Genomic DNA, 16,451 nt, shown 5'->3' with positions numbered 1-16,451 from the left:
CTAGGCCAGATCTTTTACTATGGTTGACTACTGGTTGACACAAAACCAAAGTGAAACAGTAAATGACAGTTTTTAAGCTGCCCTTGTAACTCTATGGTCTATAAGCTGACAGAGGCATGTTAAGACCCTAGTGCCAATAGAATAGCCTTGGGAATTTTGAAACGATACTTGGCTGCTATTGGATCCTGAAACAGCTGCTCAGCAGGCAGGGAACTCCAGCTAAATATCCTCCTTTCTGCAGAATTGGTGACTGAGATGTTCCACTGCTCCTATTCTACCAAGAAATCTCACTTCCTCTGAAAATTATTTCGACATACCCAGTTCTGCGTTCTTTTAATTGCTTTGTAGCATCTCAGTGGAAAAAAGTAGCTGGAGCAAAAAGCCCTGGTTCTATCAGTGATGCTGCACAGGGGACAACATTTGTTTACTGTGTATTCTTTGCAGAAGACCTAGAAGAATTAATTTCAGTTGGTGTGTCTTGCTAAACTCTGATTACTCATATTCTTGGAAGTTTACATGCAAAGTAATCAGCAGCACTGATCCCCTAGTAAGAAGCAGAAATCAATTAGGAAGGCAGTTGACCTTATTATAGCAATTAATTGCAAATGACATTTCATTTCAGTATTTGATAGCCAAGCTCTTTATTTTGGCTTTGGGGGCTTTGGTGCTTTAGTTCAGCTTGGGTTTGTGTTTTTGTTGGTTTCTTTTGCTTTGGGGTTTTTTGCCCTCCCTCTCTTACACTACTTTTAACCTGCCCTGATTTTTCTTAAACATAATTTTTATCACATGAAATCTGTCCTACTTTGTGACACACACTTTCCCAAAGGATACTTGACCTTCTTTACAGGATTTCCTGTATGCTTAGGAGTCCTGGAAATGGGACAATGTTCCTATGGAAAGGTGGCTCCTTCTAGGCAAATTATGCTGACTTGCTTTCTTGGAAATCTGCTTGACTGTGAGGGTGAGGGCAAGAGAGAAGAAAACTGTCTTTGTTGTACTTGGCAAGAGGGTTCATTTTACAGGGAATGTAGAGCACCCATGTTTCAGTGAGCTAAGTAGCACATGCGTGTTTACCAGAAGGCAGAGTTGCTCTGGAGACAAAAAATACATTTCTTTCTCTGTGAAGCAGTTGAGTGAAGAGGGGCACACCCAGGTTCTGCAAGCTTTAATTCCATCCTGGCAGTCTGAGCCGGAGGGAAACTTGGTGTATGCCAGGAGAGCAGCACATATTTAACTAGGTAGTGGCCCTGGTTCTGTGCAAGAGTTTCATGCACAGAGACTGAGCCCCTCAAACCATTGTTTGCTCCTGGACCACTGCACTGCCAGAGAAGAACCTGGTCACCTAGAGAGATGTTCCTAATCAGGAATTAATTAGTCGGTTTTTCAAAAGACTTCAAACATGTAAAATAACAATGTTTTAAAATTATGGGTAGCAAATCTGTATCTTTTGAATACATAACCATAAACATATAGAAAACTGGAGCTGTGAGACAAACATCATGTTTTGTTTCACATGACAGAATCTGAATTTAGCACTTTTATTTTTTTGTATTGGTGTCTGTGAGGTTCCAACAGCTGTGGAAACTATTTAGGATACTGACAGAGAGACAGTGTCATGCCTATGGAGACAACCACAGGAAACTTACTGCTCAGTTCATCAGAAGGACGATGGAGCTTGAGCCCTGACCGCTGATTTACCACTGCCCTGCTCATTCACATCAGGCACCTTCCTAACTCAGCCACACTCCACACTCACACTGCACTCATGTAAATACTGCTGCAGAGCTGGTGTCAGTAGGGAACTGGGTCACGAGACTTCATAGCCTTGCTTCACATAAAGTGCAAATACCATGGGAAGAAAAGGTTTCACATTGTTTTGTCTCTGTAAATAACTGTTGCAAGGCTACGAGAAAAAAAAAAATTATATTGAAAACCATGGGACACTAGGTGTAATTAGGCTTTATAGACAAATTGGATGCACAAATTCTTAATAGCCCAAAACACTGAGGGAGGGAGGGAGGCAGGAAGGAAGGAAGGAAGGAAGGAAGGAAGGCAGGAAGGCAGGAAGGCAGGAAGGCAGGAAGGCAGGAAGGAAGGAAGGAAGGAAGGAGCATAAAATGAAGAACGTTACTAAACTATAATTTCCAATAAGTCTATTTACTAACTTACAAGAAATGCCTCCAGTTTAGACTGTAATTAGAATCTAAACCAAGTTAATATGTTGGCCCTCAGACAGAGTAATGGTATGACTAACTCTTGTAGTAGAGCCTAGATACCAGTTCTGTTCTGCTGAAATGGTGATGGGGTAAAAACACAGATGGGATTGGAGGTTACAATTTTTATGCCATTAGGATATGTGCTGCTTCTAAACACACTTTGTTTTTGCTTTACTGAGGCTTGTGAGGCCCTGTTTGCTGTAACTTTGCTCTAAAGTTGAAGAACCATCTTACCACCTCGAAGTATACAGAAGGTTCCTCTTGCCTGGTGAATGTAGGACACATCATACATGTTTAAGAAAACAAAATGACAGCTATTTTTATTCCCTGGTATTCTGCTCCTCTTCCATTCCCCATATGCAAATCAGTACTAACCTGGATGATCTGAGATGTTTCTGACTCGATCTTCTCTCTCTCTCTCTCTGTAGGTCTCTGTTCAGTTCAGGTCCTCACTGTGTAGGAAGAGCCCCTCTTTGGCTGCTTTGACTGCAGAGATGGTCGTCTAGAGAAACAATTGCAAATAAATAGTTTTTTTTAGCTTTCTCTCAATATAAAAGGCATCTCCAATGTTTTTTCACTTTCAAATGAAATTACAGAAGAAATATGTACAGAGGTTCCTATATGGTCTTTTTTATTTTCAGTGCAGGAGTTGTCTTCACTGAAGCACTCAGCAGTGCTCTTAATATATGCTACAATCAAATCCAATATGCATATCTCACATTTTCCACTATATCTTCAACACTGATTGCAACTGCACTGCAGACAAATTGATTTGTTACTCTACACATTAACTCTGAGTATAGGGATCATAAGTGATCATTGAAAAAGAAAAAGAAACACCTTTTTTCTGCACATAGTGTGGTTAACATACAAAAGATATTTTTCAGATGGTACAGAACTATTGGTGCTGTCTTCTTTCTATGAGATGCTGTAAACAGATGATTTCCAGGATTTATAAGGAAATCTGTTTTGAATTATTTGCTTTTATCATTCAGCTAATTTTCTTGTTGTTGGGTTTTTTCATTAGTTTTTATTAAAGCCAAATGAGTGTACTCCAGGACATTCCACAAATGCTGCTGTACTGCCTGCCACTTTAGGAAATACCATTAAGGCGACCTTTTCCTTGTTTGCTTCCCATGGTATTTTTCTAAACTGCTTAAGGAGAAACATCATTAGAATTGTCAATTTCTCCATGTGCACCTTAAGGTTATTCATAGAAACTGTATTCTTTTGGGGGATAACAAAAACAGGGCTTTGCTTTCCCTCATTAACCCCACGAAGTAACCGTATCAACTTTAACACAGGGCTATCAACATCAGCAAAATTCAGGCCACTCTGTCTCTCTCTCTTCTCTTCTCCCACCCCCCTGTTAGTGTTTCATACTGGTGAAAGACACCACATTAGAATCACAAAAGAGTGAATTCCTCTACCCAACCTCAAACTGTATATAAGACAGGAAGAAATTCCCCACTCCACAAAAACCTTCCACCACAATTCCTGATTTTTGCTCTGGTGTCACTTATTTTAAGAAGATGTGGGATGATCCATCACAAGTAGTACTTGGACCGAAATAATAAGTGCCAGCTACGATGACAATTCTTGAGCTGCTTTGACTCAGCCATGAGAAAAAAAAATAGGTATCACAGAGCACAGAACAGATAAGGCTGGATGAGACCTCTGGCAATCATCTCCTCCAAACCTTGGGCTCAAAGAGGAGTCAACTAGAGAAGGTTGCCTGGAGCCCCTCCAGTCAGGTTTTGAGTATCTCTGCATATAGAGCCTCCATAATGTCTTTTAGCAACTTGCTTCAGTGTTTTGATCACACACACATTAAATTATTATTCTTATGTTTAAATGGAATTTACTATGCTTCAGTTTGTGCCTATCAACTCTCATCCTGCCACTGGGCATCACAGAGAAGTGGTGATCCATCTTCTTTACTCCTCACATCAACAAGTATTCATATATACTGATAAGCAGTCCCAGGACTCTCGTTCTCTCCTTCTATGTCAGATATACCAGTCCTTTAACCATCTTTGCAACCCCTTATTGAACTCTCTCCATATCTTTCTTGCCCTGCAGAACCCCAGAGCTCAACACAACACTCCAGATGTTGAGCAGAGATAAAAGATCATTTGTTTTGACTTGCTGACAGTTTTGTTTATTGTCCAAGGCTGTTGTCTGCCACAGTGGTACATTCAGACTCAGGTTCTAGGTGTTGTCTACCTGAACTCTGGGTCATTTTGCACAAGGCTATTTTCCAACTGGTTGGCCTCAGCCTGTGATGCTGCATGAGGCTTTCCCTCCTCAGAAAAGGGCTTGGTATTTTCCTTTGTTGAATTCCATGAGACTCCTGTTGAGATGCCTCCAAACAACAGTATAACCATCTGGTCTATCAATTTTCTTCCCAGTTTTATGTTGTCAGCAAATTTGGTTAACGTACAGTCAGTCCCATCACCCAGGCCATTCATGAAGATGTTAAGCAGTTTTGTATCACAGAACTAAACCTAGGATAATCTATTTGTGTGACCTGCAGCTGATCTGTTTGCTGCTGACCACAACCTTTCTAGCCCAGCAGCTCAGCTAGCTACTAAGCCATGTCACTAATCACTTATCTAGCCCATAGTTCATCAGTTTGTCAATAAGGACATTATGTAAAAGTGTCAAAAGCCTTACCAAAGTCAAGATAAAGACCGCCTACCAGTCTCTCCTTATCTCATCATAGAAGGCTATTTGGATGGTCAGGAATGATTTCTCCTTATGGATTTGTGCTGAGTACTTCTGTTCATATTCTTGTCCTTCATATGTTTGGAATTGGTTTCTAGGACAGTGTATTCCTTCACCTTTCTAGAGATTGAGAGGAGGCTCCCCACCCTGTCCAGACAACCTTTCTCATCCCTCTTGAAGATAAAAATAACAACTACTTTCTTCCTGTCCTCAGGAATCACCCCCAGCGGCTATAACCTTTCAAAGCTAATCAAGAGTGGCTTCACATTGACATTAAACAGCTCCCTCAGCATTTTTGTGTGGTACCAGGTTTATTTGTGTGGTTACTTGTTTATTTGTACAGTTCAGTTAAATATTACCTAATCCAATTCTTATTAATCAAGGGTGAGTGTTCCTTACTCCATACATTGTAGCTGACAGGTTCCCTAGACTATTCAACAGTGGGTCTGCTTTTTCCTTCTTCTTTCTTTTGCAATTGTTCTCCCTTTAGACACCCTTTTTGTTGTCCTGTATGTCCCTTAGCAGACTCAAGGCCAGGTAGGTCTTGGTTTTCCTTATCCCATCCCCACACATTCAGTCTACATTCCTTTCAAGCCTCCTGACCATACTCCCACCTCTTGTAAAATTTCTTTTCTATTTAGTTAGAAGCTCCTTCCTTACCTACATGTGCCTCCTGACACTTTTGTTTCATTCACTGCTCATCACGAGGAACTCGAATTTAAAAGAGGTGATCCTTGAAAATCACTGGACTCTCACGGACCTCTCTTCTTGCCAGGGCCAAGTCTGGTGGAATTCTTTCAAAGATGTCCCTGATCAGGCCACAATCTGCTCTTCTGAATTCTAAGGTTGTTATCCTAGTTTTGGTACTGCTCTCTCCTCTCAGGATCCTTACTCTGCCATTCCATGGTCACTGCAGCCTAAGCTACCATTAACTTTCACATCCCCAGTCTGTTCTTCCTTGTTTGTAAATGCCTGGTCCAGTAGAGTGACTCTTTTCTTCAGCTCAACCATTATCTGTGTTAGGAAAGTGTCATCACTCCAAAAACCTCCTGGATTTCTTGTGCTGTGTGGTATTGCGCTTCCAGCAGACATTGAGGTGGTCATGAGCCTCCTCCAGTTGTCCGAAGAAGGTGTGTGTTTACTCATTTTTTTTATTTTTAACAGACATCTACCAAAGTTCTGGTTTATTTCCCACAAGCTCTCAGCTGTTTTATGGTCCATCACCATGATGAGGTAGTGTGAAACAGGTCCTATAATTGGAGAACCATTTCACAGCAACATCAGACTCCTCCTCTGCTGCAGCTTTCCTTCCTATGCTTTTAGGGAGCACTCAGAAATTCAAATATATCCTGTTCTGGGAGACCTCATGCCCAGTCAAATCAATACCACAGCTCAGGGTCAATTTAAATCAGTTTCCCTGGATAACACAATTCCATCCCAGTCTGCTGGTGTTGATATTTCTTTCACAGTCTCCAGTCCTACTGCTTGGGACTTCACCACACTAACACATGGTAGACTTGTATCTCTATTGTTGCCTTAGACTGGCTAAAACTTAAGGCATCACCACCTTCTGAGAAGGAAGTTTCAACAAAATGTTTTCACCTCATCAACGTACAGAAACCCTCATGTGGGCCTGTTTACTCTAGGGCTCTCTGCTAAAGGTTATCTCCATTCATGCCCTTGTTACCATTTCATGATTCAGTCTGTCCTTAAAATCCCTGAAGAGCTATCCTTAGTCACAATTCACGTGGCATTACATCTTCTCACTCCTGAGTCTAAAAGTGAGGTAGCTTGTCCTAGAACATTTGCAATTGTAACAATTTTTCATTCTGATGAAAAAACTGGATTTGATCAGGAGATCAAATCTTTGTTTGGCCACATGTAATAACTCTAATCTTACTTATCAAGCAGGCCTGCTTCTTCTTATAGTGTTGCTTTTGGTGTGAGCATTGTTTGCTTCTGTATTCACACCTGCATCTATCAGTGCCATAGCATTTCACTATGCAATGAAGTGATCCTTGTCTCCACCTTCCTAACACACCATGTAAAAGAACTGGAATGTAACATCTGACAAGAAGCAACAGTCATACTTCTGTGTAATGCTCATTCATCTCAAAGGAAGTTCCTGCCTCAGCTGATACTAAGGCAGTGAATGCATGGAGTTCTAAGAAGCATTGCCTGGCAAACTTTCTAAACGCAGTCCTAAGTGGTTTTCTTAAAAGACCTGGCAGAGATGGAGCAGGAAAAGAGAGGTTTAATGCCAAATTTCTTTACTCAATGCAAATATCAACCCCCTTGAGTAATAATTTGACATTCCTTAGCAAAGACACACTCTACTTTTGAAATATTTACCATTCCTTTATTTTTTATAACCTTAAGAAAATTTGGAAGGAATGTGAACTGTTTTGATTTTTGTCTTCCTATGATGGCAGAGATTTATTTATAGCCAGGAACTGCAGGACAGTTCTCACGTGGCTGCTGAAAATTAAAACAGCATGTAGAGTTTTGTTTTGTTTTACTTTTATGCCTTTGCTGCTGCAATCTCTCCCTGCGTTCCCTAAACCCTTGTTATTGTAACCAGAGCCACATTTTGCATTGCTACAATTGCAGGGTTATGTAAATTCCAAAAGCTTTAAAGGAAAGGGCCTGCAGATTCTACTCTGGGACACAGGGAAGTTGACACAAACAGTTATGTCCAGCATTAAGGGAGAGACAAAAGTATTCGTAAATTGTCAAGAGACAGGAAACCCAAGTCTCAGCATCAGCATCATGAACCTTTAGAACTTACTGGTTTCATTTAAATTGATTGCCCTCTCATTTTCAGCATTGTGCTTTGTAGAGCCAGGAAAATTTTCTTCAATCACTTTTGAAAAATCTTCATATGCTCTCTCCCACTTTTCACCAGTGTGTACAGGTTTACCCAGAAGAGTCAATAAAAGAATGTTCTACAGGCACAAACATTTTCAGATCCAAAGAACTGAAGTTTTTCAATGATGATGAAAATGTACATGTTGAAATACTTTGCTTTAGTTGTGATTATTTTTATATTAAACAGAAAATCAAAATGAAAGAGAAAACCCATACTCAGAAAAGTTAATAAGATAAGAATATAGCCTTTTAAGCAGTCTTTATGGCACTTAGGGTGGGAAGAAGTGCGATATATGTTGCACATCTGTGCACTTCTGAGTAACCAAGTTGTAATGCTGACATTACCTGTGCATTTCTGTGTGGGCATGGGCAAGCCAATTCATGTCTCTGACTCTGTACTCTCTAAAAGAGGGATAATCATGCCTGACTCACTCAGTGTTAGAAGGTTCTGCATAAGCTCTTAGTCCCCAGTGTTTAGACAACTCAGCTAAATGAGAAAAATATTTAGCCCACTTCTCCAGATTTGCTTCTATTTAAGTTCTAAATCACTATTAGATAAATCATGTTTAGACCTCAGACAAGAAACCAGATTACATTATTCCTGAAGTATGTGGAGGTTTTGCTCAGCATGCTGCACCCCAGTCACTGGAGTGTGCTAATGAGAGCTCATGGACTTTGTGAAAAGGTGCAGTCAGGACTCCCTGGCCAATTCAGCTGACACTATAAGGAAGAATGAGGATGTGATGGCACTCCAACATGCTGCTTTATATAGCTGCTAAATCTTCTAGTAAGCCTTAAACTTACTGCAGTGGATATGAAAAAAAAAATTACAAAACCCCCCCCAAAAAAAACAACAAAAAGAAAAAAACACAAACAAACAAAAAACCCAAACAAACAAACAAAAAAAAACCACAAAAAAAACCCCAAATAACCACCAAAACCAGCAGGGCTTGCTGCATTGTTCACACACATCTCTGGTGCAAGGTCAGTCACGGTGAGATAAAAAATGAAGCACTGGCTCAACACTTTGGAAACAGGTAGGTCAAGTCAACACAGAAGGAGCATTCCAAGCAATTCCCAAGCTGTGATACTTCAAAAACAACCATTACAGTTGAAAAGACACTTTCAATGGTGTACAATAGTTCCTATTCACCTGGTAGTTGCTGTCACTGCACAGGTGGCAATAGCTATTTTCTTTATAAAAGTGTAGCTGTTTAAATCTGATCAAGACCCACTTCTAAAGGTGCAGCTACACAAGATCCCTGCACAGCTCAGAAGTATCTACCGGTCTGGCATGTGTGTTTATTTACTTGGATCCAGGAATTGCCCTGTGGACCTTGATCCTGACCATCACTGTGACCCTGGGCAAATGACTGAATGCCTCTGCACCCACAATTTCTTTTGAAGTCAACTGGTGATTTGTATGCTCACCAGTTCTGAAAAAAAACCCAAGCCCTACAGGCTAAAGCCAAAATCTGTTAGAGCTGTGGTGTTTTGTGTTGCATCATAAATTATATACATTTTTAACACAAAAACTGAAGCATCAAAAGATAAGAAATATTTTTGTAAATGTTATAATGCAATTGTACCAGTAGAATCCAACTCCCAGACACAGAGCAGAGGAGTCCAAGGGACCATCTATATTAACAATTTTTGGAATTGGATAATTTGTTCAAAATCTGTGTTGAATCAGAAACAAGCAACCATAAGACAAAAAGAAACTAGAAATCAAAGTCCATTATATTAGGCTGTGTCCCATTTTTAGTGTACCTAATCATAAGTATCCGAGACCTATGTATATTGCTGAACCAAATAAAGCACTGACCAAAATTGTTACTTTATTTTATAAGTTATGTTTTCTGATAGTCTAAACTGTTGTAATTTTTCCTCACAGATTACTAGTTTAGCGCTCAAAAGCACTGTGGAGCACAGACAAGAAGCTCTGATATCCTATAATATGAAATTCCCCAGATTTTGTTCTTAGACCTGATTCCAAATTGATATATGCCTCTAAGTGATCAGCACTGCTACATATACCCTTCAGTATTTTACCAAAGTATTAAGCAAGATGGAGTTTGCTTAGCTTTTGGGACCTGTGAAGTCTGCAGCCTGTAATTATTGGCCAAACCAGCATCATAGCTCTTTCCTACAACTCATTAGTTTCCTTGAGTTGTCAAAGCCCTTCCTCACCCTCCATGCTTGCATACCCAACAGACACCACTTGGCTCAACGCAATTAGCAAAGCAGGCAGGACAAGGAGCCACTTAGTCACCTCTGAGGCATTTTACAGCACAGAACCTTTAGTAGCTGACACATGTCAAACAAGGCAAAATAACCATAAAATACTAATAAACATAACCACACAGATTTCTGACACATTGAAAAGACCATTTAAAGAAGAAATCTAAAAAAAATCCTTGTTCTGATACCAAATGACAGTGAGAATATAAAGGTCCTGTGTTGGCCCAGTGGTTCAGTGTGGTGATGTTTAGTTATGCCCATCTTGGATCCTCAGTGCTATGATATTCCTCTGCTGCCTGAAGAAAGGAGGGCAAAAAGAATGAACAATGGTAAATACATGGGTAGAAGCCACACATTTAAAAAAAAAAATTAAAAAAAGCAAACCAAGCCTAACAATATCAACAAAAAAACCTTCCATAAGCAGGAGTAGAATAGAAGTAAAATTAGAGCAGCTCGATTGAAAGGCACCTACAATAATCAGCCCAGTTCCCTGATTGCTTTAATGCTCTCTAATGGTGCAACACAGGTGAGCTGCAAAAGGCAGACTTGTGTTGTCCTCTCGACCTGCTGCAATCAGCTGCACCTAAAAATATCTGGAGAGAAAAAGACACCTGACACAGACACGGCAAAAATGATCCAAACTAAGTAGCAACTCCAAGGGTGTGGGAAAGTCTGCAAACAAATCACTGGGTGTGTCAGATACACAGACGCTGGTATAATGCGGTGATTACTGTGTCTCAGTAAATATGTAAATGTGAGCTTGGTGTTTTAAGAGCCAGGCACAATGACCGCTGAACAAACTTCAGTCTGGCTGCATTTGCCTAGGAGCAGTACAGCATTTGCTGTGACCCTAAACCTTCATGGGATGTTCAGAGATAACTGAAGCCCAGAGCTACTAAACAAATCCAGTGTGACATCTTATTCTACATGGAGATTTTCTAGGCTAAATATCACAGGACTGGGAAAACTGCTTCTGTGACACCCATGAGTGAATTTCTCTGTGAGCTTCACTGAGGCTACAGGGCCCATTATTTCCCACCCTGATAGCATCACAAGATGCAGTGTGTATGATCCACATCAAATGGCAAAATTCAGGCCTAGAAACAGGCCTCCAAAATGTTGGTGAGAAGCTTTAAAATTCCAATTGCGACAAATATAGGAACATAGAGAGCTCATGGATTTAAGCTCACACAGTCTGTACAGAAAACCTAAGAAATAAACCTTGTAGTTTTGTGCATCCTTGGTTGTTCCATTGCAAGCAGAAAAAGAGATAGATGATACACTGAAAAGCACATACCCCAAGTTAATGGCACTGGTCAGCCAGCAGAAGCAAGCCCAAGATTTACAATGAAGGAATTCCTAATGAAAGTTAAAGGGTTTTCCCCATTTCTCTGGAGGCATTGGTCCCCTGTCTGGCATCAAAATGTTCAACTCCCTTTAGCTTCTTTGTGAATTAGGTTTAGTCCTGAAGGAGCTCAAGAATCCCGAGAGACCATGACTAAAAAGGGCTCAAAGTAAAAATGAAAGTTGCCTATCTCTCTCCTTCACTGTGTAACCACTTAGCACTGAGTACCCAGAACTGTAGACAGTGTTCCCAATGTTGTTTCAGCCTAGCTCAGAGCCATGTTTCCCCAGCAGGCTATTTGGATCAAAGACTTCAGGCAACGTCCCTCAAAGAAAGTCAAGGCAAAACACAGAGGGTACTTTTTCACCATCTGCTTCCATTTTAACTTGCTGCAGTCCCGCATGTCACCAGAGTCTGTGAGGTGGTCAGCTGGATTCTGGGTCATGTGCATTCATGGCAGGAGAAGACTACAAGGTCATCACATCCTGTTTCCTACAATCACAGACAACTGTGTAATAGACACGTAGTCCAGCGGTCTCCACAGCACATTTATTCCAAAACTATCCCACATTAACTTATGCCTTTTCAAGTGACCAATGGGAAACAATTAGATAAGTTTTCCAGTCTGAAGTGAGGCAGCAATTCTCATTCTTGTTTAAAGCAGCTGACAATGACAAACTAGGTATTTCATTGTACAGAGGTATAATATCATCTCCCTGACCTCTGTTAACTGATTCTAGAGACTATAAAATTTAGTCCACTCTATGGATAAAAATACATAAAACTAGAGATAACTTTTTATTTATGTCAAAATTATAAAAAACCCCAAAATATTGATATGCATGTAATCTGAATTGTACGTTGACGTATATTGCAAAAATCAAAGCCAGTAATTGAAAAACTGATTCTCAGAACTGATGACGTGACAATCTTATCTTGCTTTTTGATAAAAGTACAGTGATACCATATGAAAATGTTACTACATTATGATAGGTCAACTGTAATTTGTATTTACAGTATTTCCTTAGGTAAGGTTCCCATTCCACAGTAGCTTAGCTACACTAACAGATGTGTAAATCAGAAAGAGTAGGGGCCCCTGGAGATGTCCCAATAGATGTGGACATCGTAAACATCACCACTGAAAGTAAGCAGGGGATGAGACAGTGAGGAGTCACTTACTAAATTTTGCCTCTGATTTAACAGAAAATGTGTCATGAAGGACACAGTAGGGCATTTATAGCACAACACATGTCACCCAGCAGGTACATGAAGCTATTCTAGATAAGTCCAGACACAGCTGGAAAACAATTCATGGACCCCAAGGAAAATGTCAGAAATTTTCAGTCAGAAAACGCATCTGTTTTTCTCCCTATAACTTAGTAATGGTGAGTGCCAAAGACTTTGTAACATTCACGCAGACTGCCTGAATCCTGCTGACGATGAAAGGCTGAGGTCAAGCTTTGTACTTCTGGCATTGGCAACACATTTCAGGGCCTCTACAACAGAGCCAGAGAGATTCACTCATTGGGACGCCTGACCCACAGGGCAGTAAAAGTATGAAACAAGCAAAGAGGGCAAGTTCATATCTCAGTAGGGCACAGTTGGAAGACAGTTCATATTGGCAGGGCCCTAGCATGGTTATTACTCTATCCCTGCATAACAGTGCAGGAGGATGCTGACACATCAGAGCTCAAGTGAGAACAAAACCAACTGTCTCTCTGTGCACTCAGCTGTTAGAAACAGTTTAATTGGTTCCCGCTGTATACACGGCTGCAAAAGTAGCAAAGGACTGAAGTCCCCTCATGTTTGGTCAAGATCTTGCTTTCTTTCATCTGTTGTGCAGATGCTGATGGAGGTCACCTGCCTGGAGGGGGGTCATGATTCTTCCAAATGGATTTAAGGAGGGTACTCACAGTCCAGGCATCCCAGCTTAATGGTCAGTGACTCAGTAAGAAAACCAAGATTGTCTGCACTGGTGGATGGCTCCATTCCTAAAGCTTGTAAGGAAGAATTATATCCTGGTAAACCTTCTCTACAGATGTATGCTGTTTTATCTGAAAAGTAAACCCATTCCACTAGTAGGGTAATTCTCTTACAACCATTATCAGCAGTACCTAAGTTCCATAGTCTCAATACAGGCAAAAACCTAAATGAAGTGTGGAGTGTAGGAAGAACAAGAGATTGTAACTAAAGGCTCTGGGAAGATATGAGGGAGGGAGAAAAAATGGAAAGAAGTACCCACTCTGCAATACGGTGACATTCTTGCATTCTGGGAGAAGTGTGATTTTGGTGAATATATGGCTTTTCTATAGACAGGAGACTAAAATCAACATAATGATTATGTTACAATATTTTAATTAGTAACCATGGCTTTGCTACACTAACACTTCAGAAGACATAAAGGTGTATGAAAAAAATGGGTCTAACCTACCTGCAGTGAGAGTACTTGTATGACAGTACAGACCCTCATCAATTTGTAGGCTTCTGAGAAAATTGTGCCTCAGTTTCCAAAAATGTTAAATCCATTAATATTTGTAAAGTGCTTGGAAATTTTTCAGACAAAAGTGCTGAATGCAAACAATAAATTGCTGACTTTAAATTGCTATATATATGTGATTTATCCTCACATTTTTATACGGTGTATGATTGCAGACAAGAAAATATTCTCAGCATTGAACTTCTTGTCAAATAAGAACAGTCTATTGACATGACCCAGCTCTATCAGAAACAATCTGACTAATGGTCATACAATACCCACAGCATTCAGGGCTTGATCTTAAACGAATGGAAAGTACAGAACTTGCTGTATTGTAGGCTGATGATTTATTGACTACATGTTTTCAGAGGGAATGGACTGTTGTAACACACTAGGGGGAAAACAATGGATTTATGTTAAAGGGAAATCATGTTACACCTCTAGAAGAGTCCAGGAAACTTCTTTGCAAGGATCAGCAGAGACAAAGATGCTTAAACAGTTCCCCAGTTGTTTCATTCCTTCTTGAAAAGGTTGTTTGCTTTGACCTGACAAGCAAAGGAGCAGAATTGGCAGGCTGATGCAGAACAACATGGATTCCCATGTATTTCTGTTACAGCCTTCTGAAGATTTGAAAGAAAACAGATGGCAGTGCAGCACCAAGAGTGTGCAAAGAGATTAATGATTTTTAAAGACCAGCATGATTTACTTAAAAAATATCCTAATTTTTTTTTAATATTTCTAAAGCACTGAGCTTTCCCGGAAAATGGAAGAACTCAAAATATTTGTCAGTTACGAAAGTATCAGCAAGAATATGCTACTGATGAGTATGCCTGTTTGAAATGCTTTAAGAAATATTTAAATGCAAAAGAAAATACAAAACATCCCTAAAAAAATAACTAGAGAAGGGTTAGCAATTTAAATCTTTTCTGAAAAATTGTCACTCTTTGTAATCTACTTTTCAACTAAGGAACCAGCAGAGATGCTGGTCTCTTTTTTCAATGTCAAGAAGACACAGACATTGCTAAAAATGCAGGTATAGTTTCTTCACATTCATTCTTGACACTTAAAGGCATCCAAAATATGAATAAGTTTCTGAAGGTTTATGATATGTCTGGTTAGCTTCCTCAGTCAACATCTTACAGATATGATTGCTGAAACATCAGAGGATCTTCACATTGTTATATCTCTCACAAAGACCACAGAAATATAAAATTGACTACATAGAGTCAGAAACTCATCTAAACCAGTACCATCTCTCCAAGTAAAGGTCAGTTGCAAATATTTAGGGAAAGCATATTAAAAAACACACATAGTCTGATCCTACCTCTGCTCAATCCTTTCAGTTTAGGACTTGCAGATGGGAGTACAGCCAGATTATCATGTTTAATAGGGACCCATCCTCCAAGATTTTTCACCTCTTCCCACAGCTTTGTCTTAGAAGAAGAAAATATTGCCACGTGTTCTTAAACCTTCAAAGGTATCCTTGAATGATTTCTTCACAATAAATCCAACCTGGATTGTGCTCCTTGGCAGAAATGTTCCTTCTCTTTTGTGTCTTTGTGTATTTATTCTGTGAAGCTGTCCTGGGAACACATCTTCATGTCAGATCTTATAATGTTAAATTGGACCTGATCATATTCTTCAAAGAGGAACAGGGGACTGTACAAGTTTTTATCACTAAAGTCTTCACAGCTTATTAATCCAATTCTTTAAGCAGCTGAAAAGATTGTCCCTCCAAACAGCAAACAATATGAAAAGCCCCCCAAATCAGGCTTGTTCACTGCCTTGAATAATAAAAGCTATAAAACAATTGAAAGGAGTTCTTGTTTATGCCTCCTTTATAAAAGTCCTATACCAGAGAGACAGAATAGACTTGTTGGGTCTCACAAATCATCTTTGTCCCCATTTCAAAGAAGAGCTGGACTGGCACATACATTGCTTGAATTTTAGTTATTTTGGGACACAGTGAAGAGAAAAATACTCTCCAACAAAAACAAATGTGAACTTCAAAATTCATTAGCAGAAATACCAACTTCAGCAATTATTACTGGGAAGTCAGCAAACACTTGTTATTCAGGGATGAAGCCTATTTCTTCCTTGCTGCCAAGGTTTTTCTCAGTTCGTCAAGGTTACCTCTATTTCCATTTTCACAGTCTAAACACATCCTTCTGATCTCCAGCTCCCATTCCTTGAATTCCAGCAAGTCTTCTGATCTCATCCCTTTCTTATCTACTTCCTTCTTTTTACCTGAAGTAGGAATCTTTAACTCCAGAAAAGCCTCATCTCTGGTGAAAGCCTGCCATACTGTCAGAATAACTTTTCTACTAAATCAAAAAACCCTGAGCTTCTCCTGATCAGTTTTGCTACTCCATGTTACAGAATCACAGAATATCCTGAGTTGAACAGGACCCACCAGGATCACTGAGTCCAGCTCCTGGCCCAGCACAGGACCATCCCCAAGAGCCACACCATGTGCCTGAAAGCAATGTCCAAATGCTTCCTGAACTCTGTCAGGCTGTGCTGTGACCACCGCCCTGGGGAGCCTGTTCCAGCCCAACCACCCTCTGGGTGAAGAATC

General features: G+C 40.0%; 1 protein-coding gene across 3 annotated transcripts in view; it reads right to left on the bottom strand.

Annotated features, from left to right (window-relative positions):
• DAAM2 (dishevelled associated activator of morphogenesis 2) overlaps positions 1 to 16,451 on the bottom strand; it is a 202,947-nt gene that overhangs the window by 182,075 nt on the left and 4,421 nt on the right. For all 3 annotated transcript variants that reach the window (XM_064708908.1, XM_064708912.1, XM_064708909.1), the window contains one exon: positions 2,592 to 2,718. The gene's annotated coding sequence lies outside the window, so the exon portion shown is untranslated. The remainder of the gene's footprint in view (positions 1 to 2,591; positions 2,719 to 16,451) is intronic.

This window comes from Zonotrichia leucophrys, chromosome 3, assembly GCF_028769735.1.
Source record: "Zonotrichia leucophrys gambelii isolate GWCS_2022_RI chromosome 3, RI_Zleu_2.0, whole genome shotgun sequence".
NCBI lineage: Eukaryota > Metazoa > Chordata > Aves > Passeriformes > Passerellidae > Zonotrichia > Zonotrichia leucophrys.
Note: the sequence above shows the minus strand (reverse complement) of the source record. Positions and strands in the feature narration are given on the sequence as shown.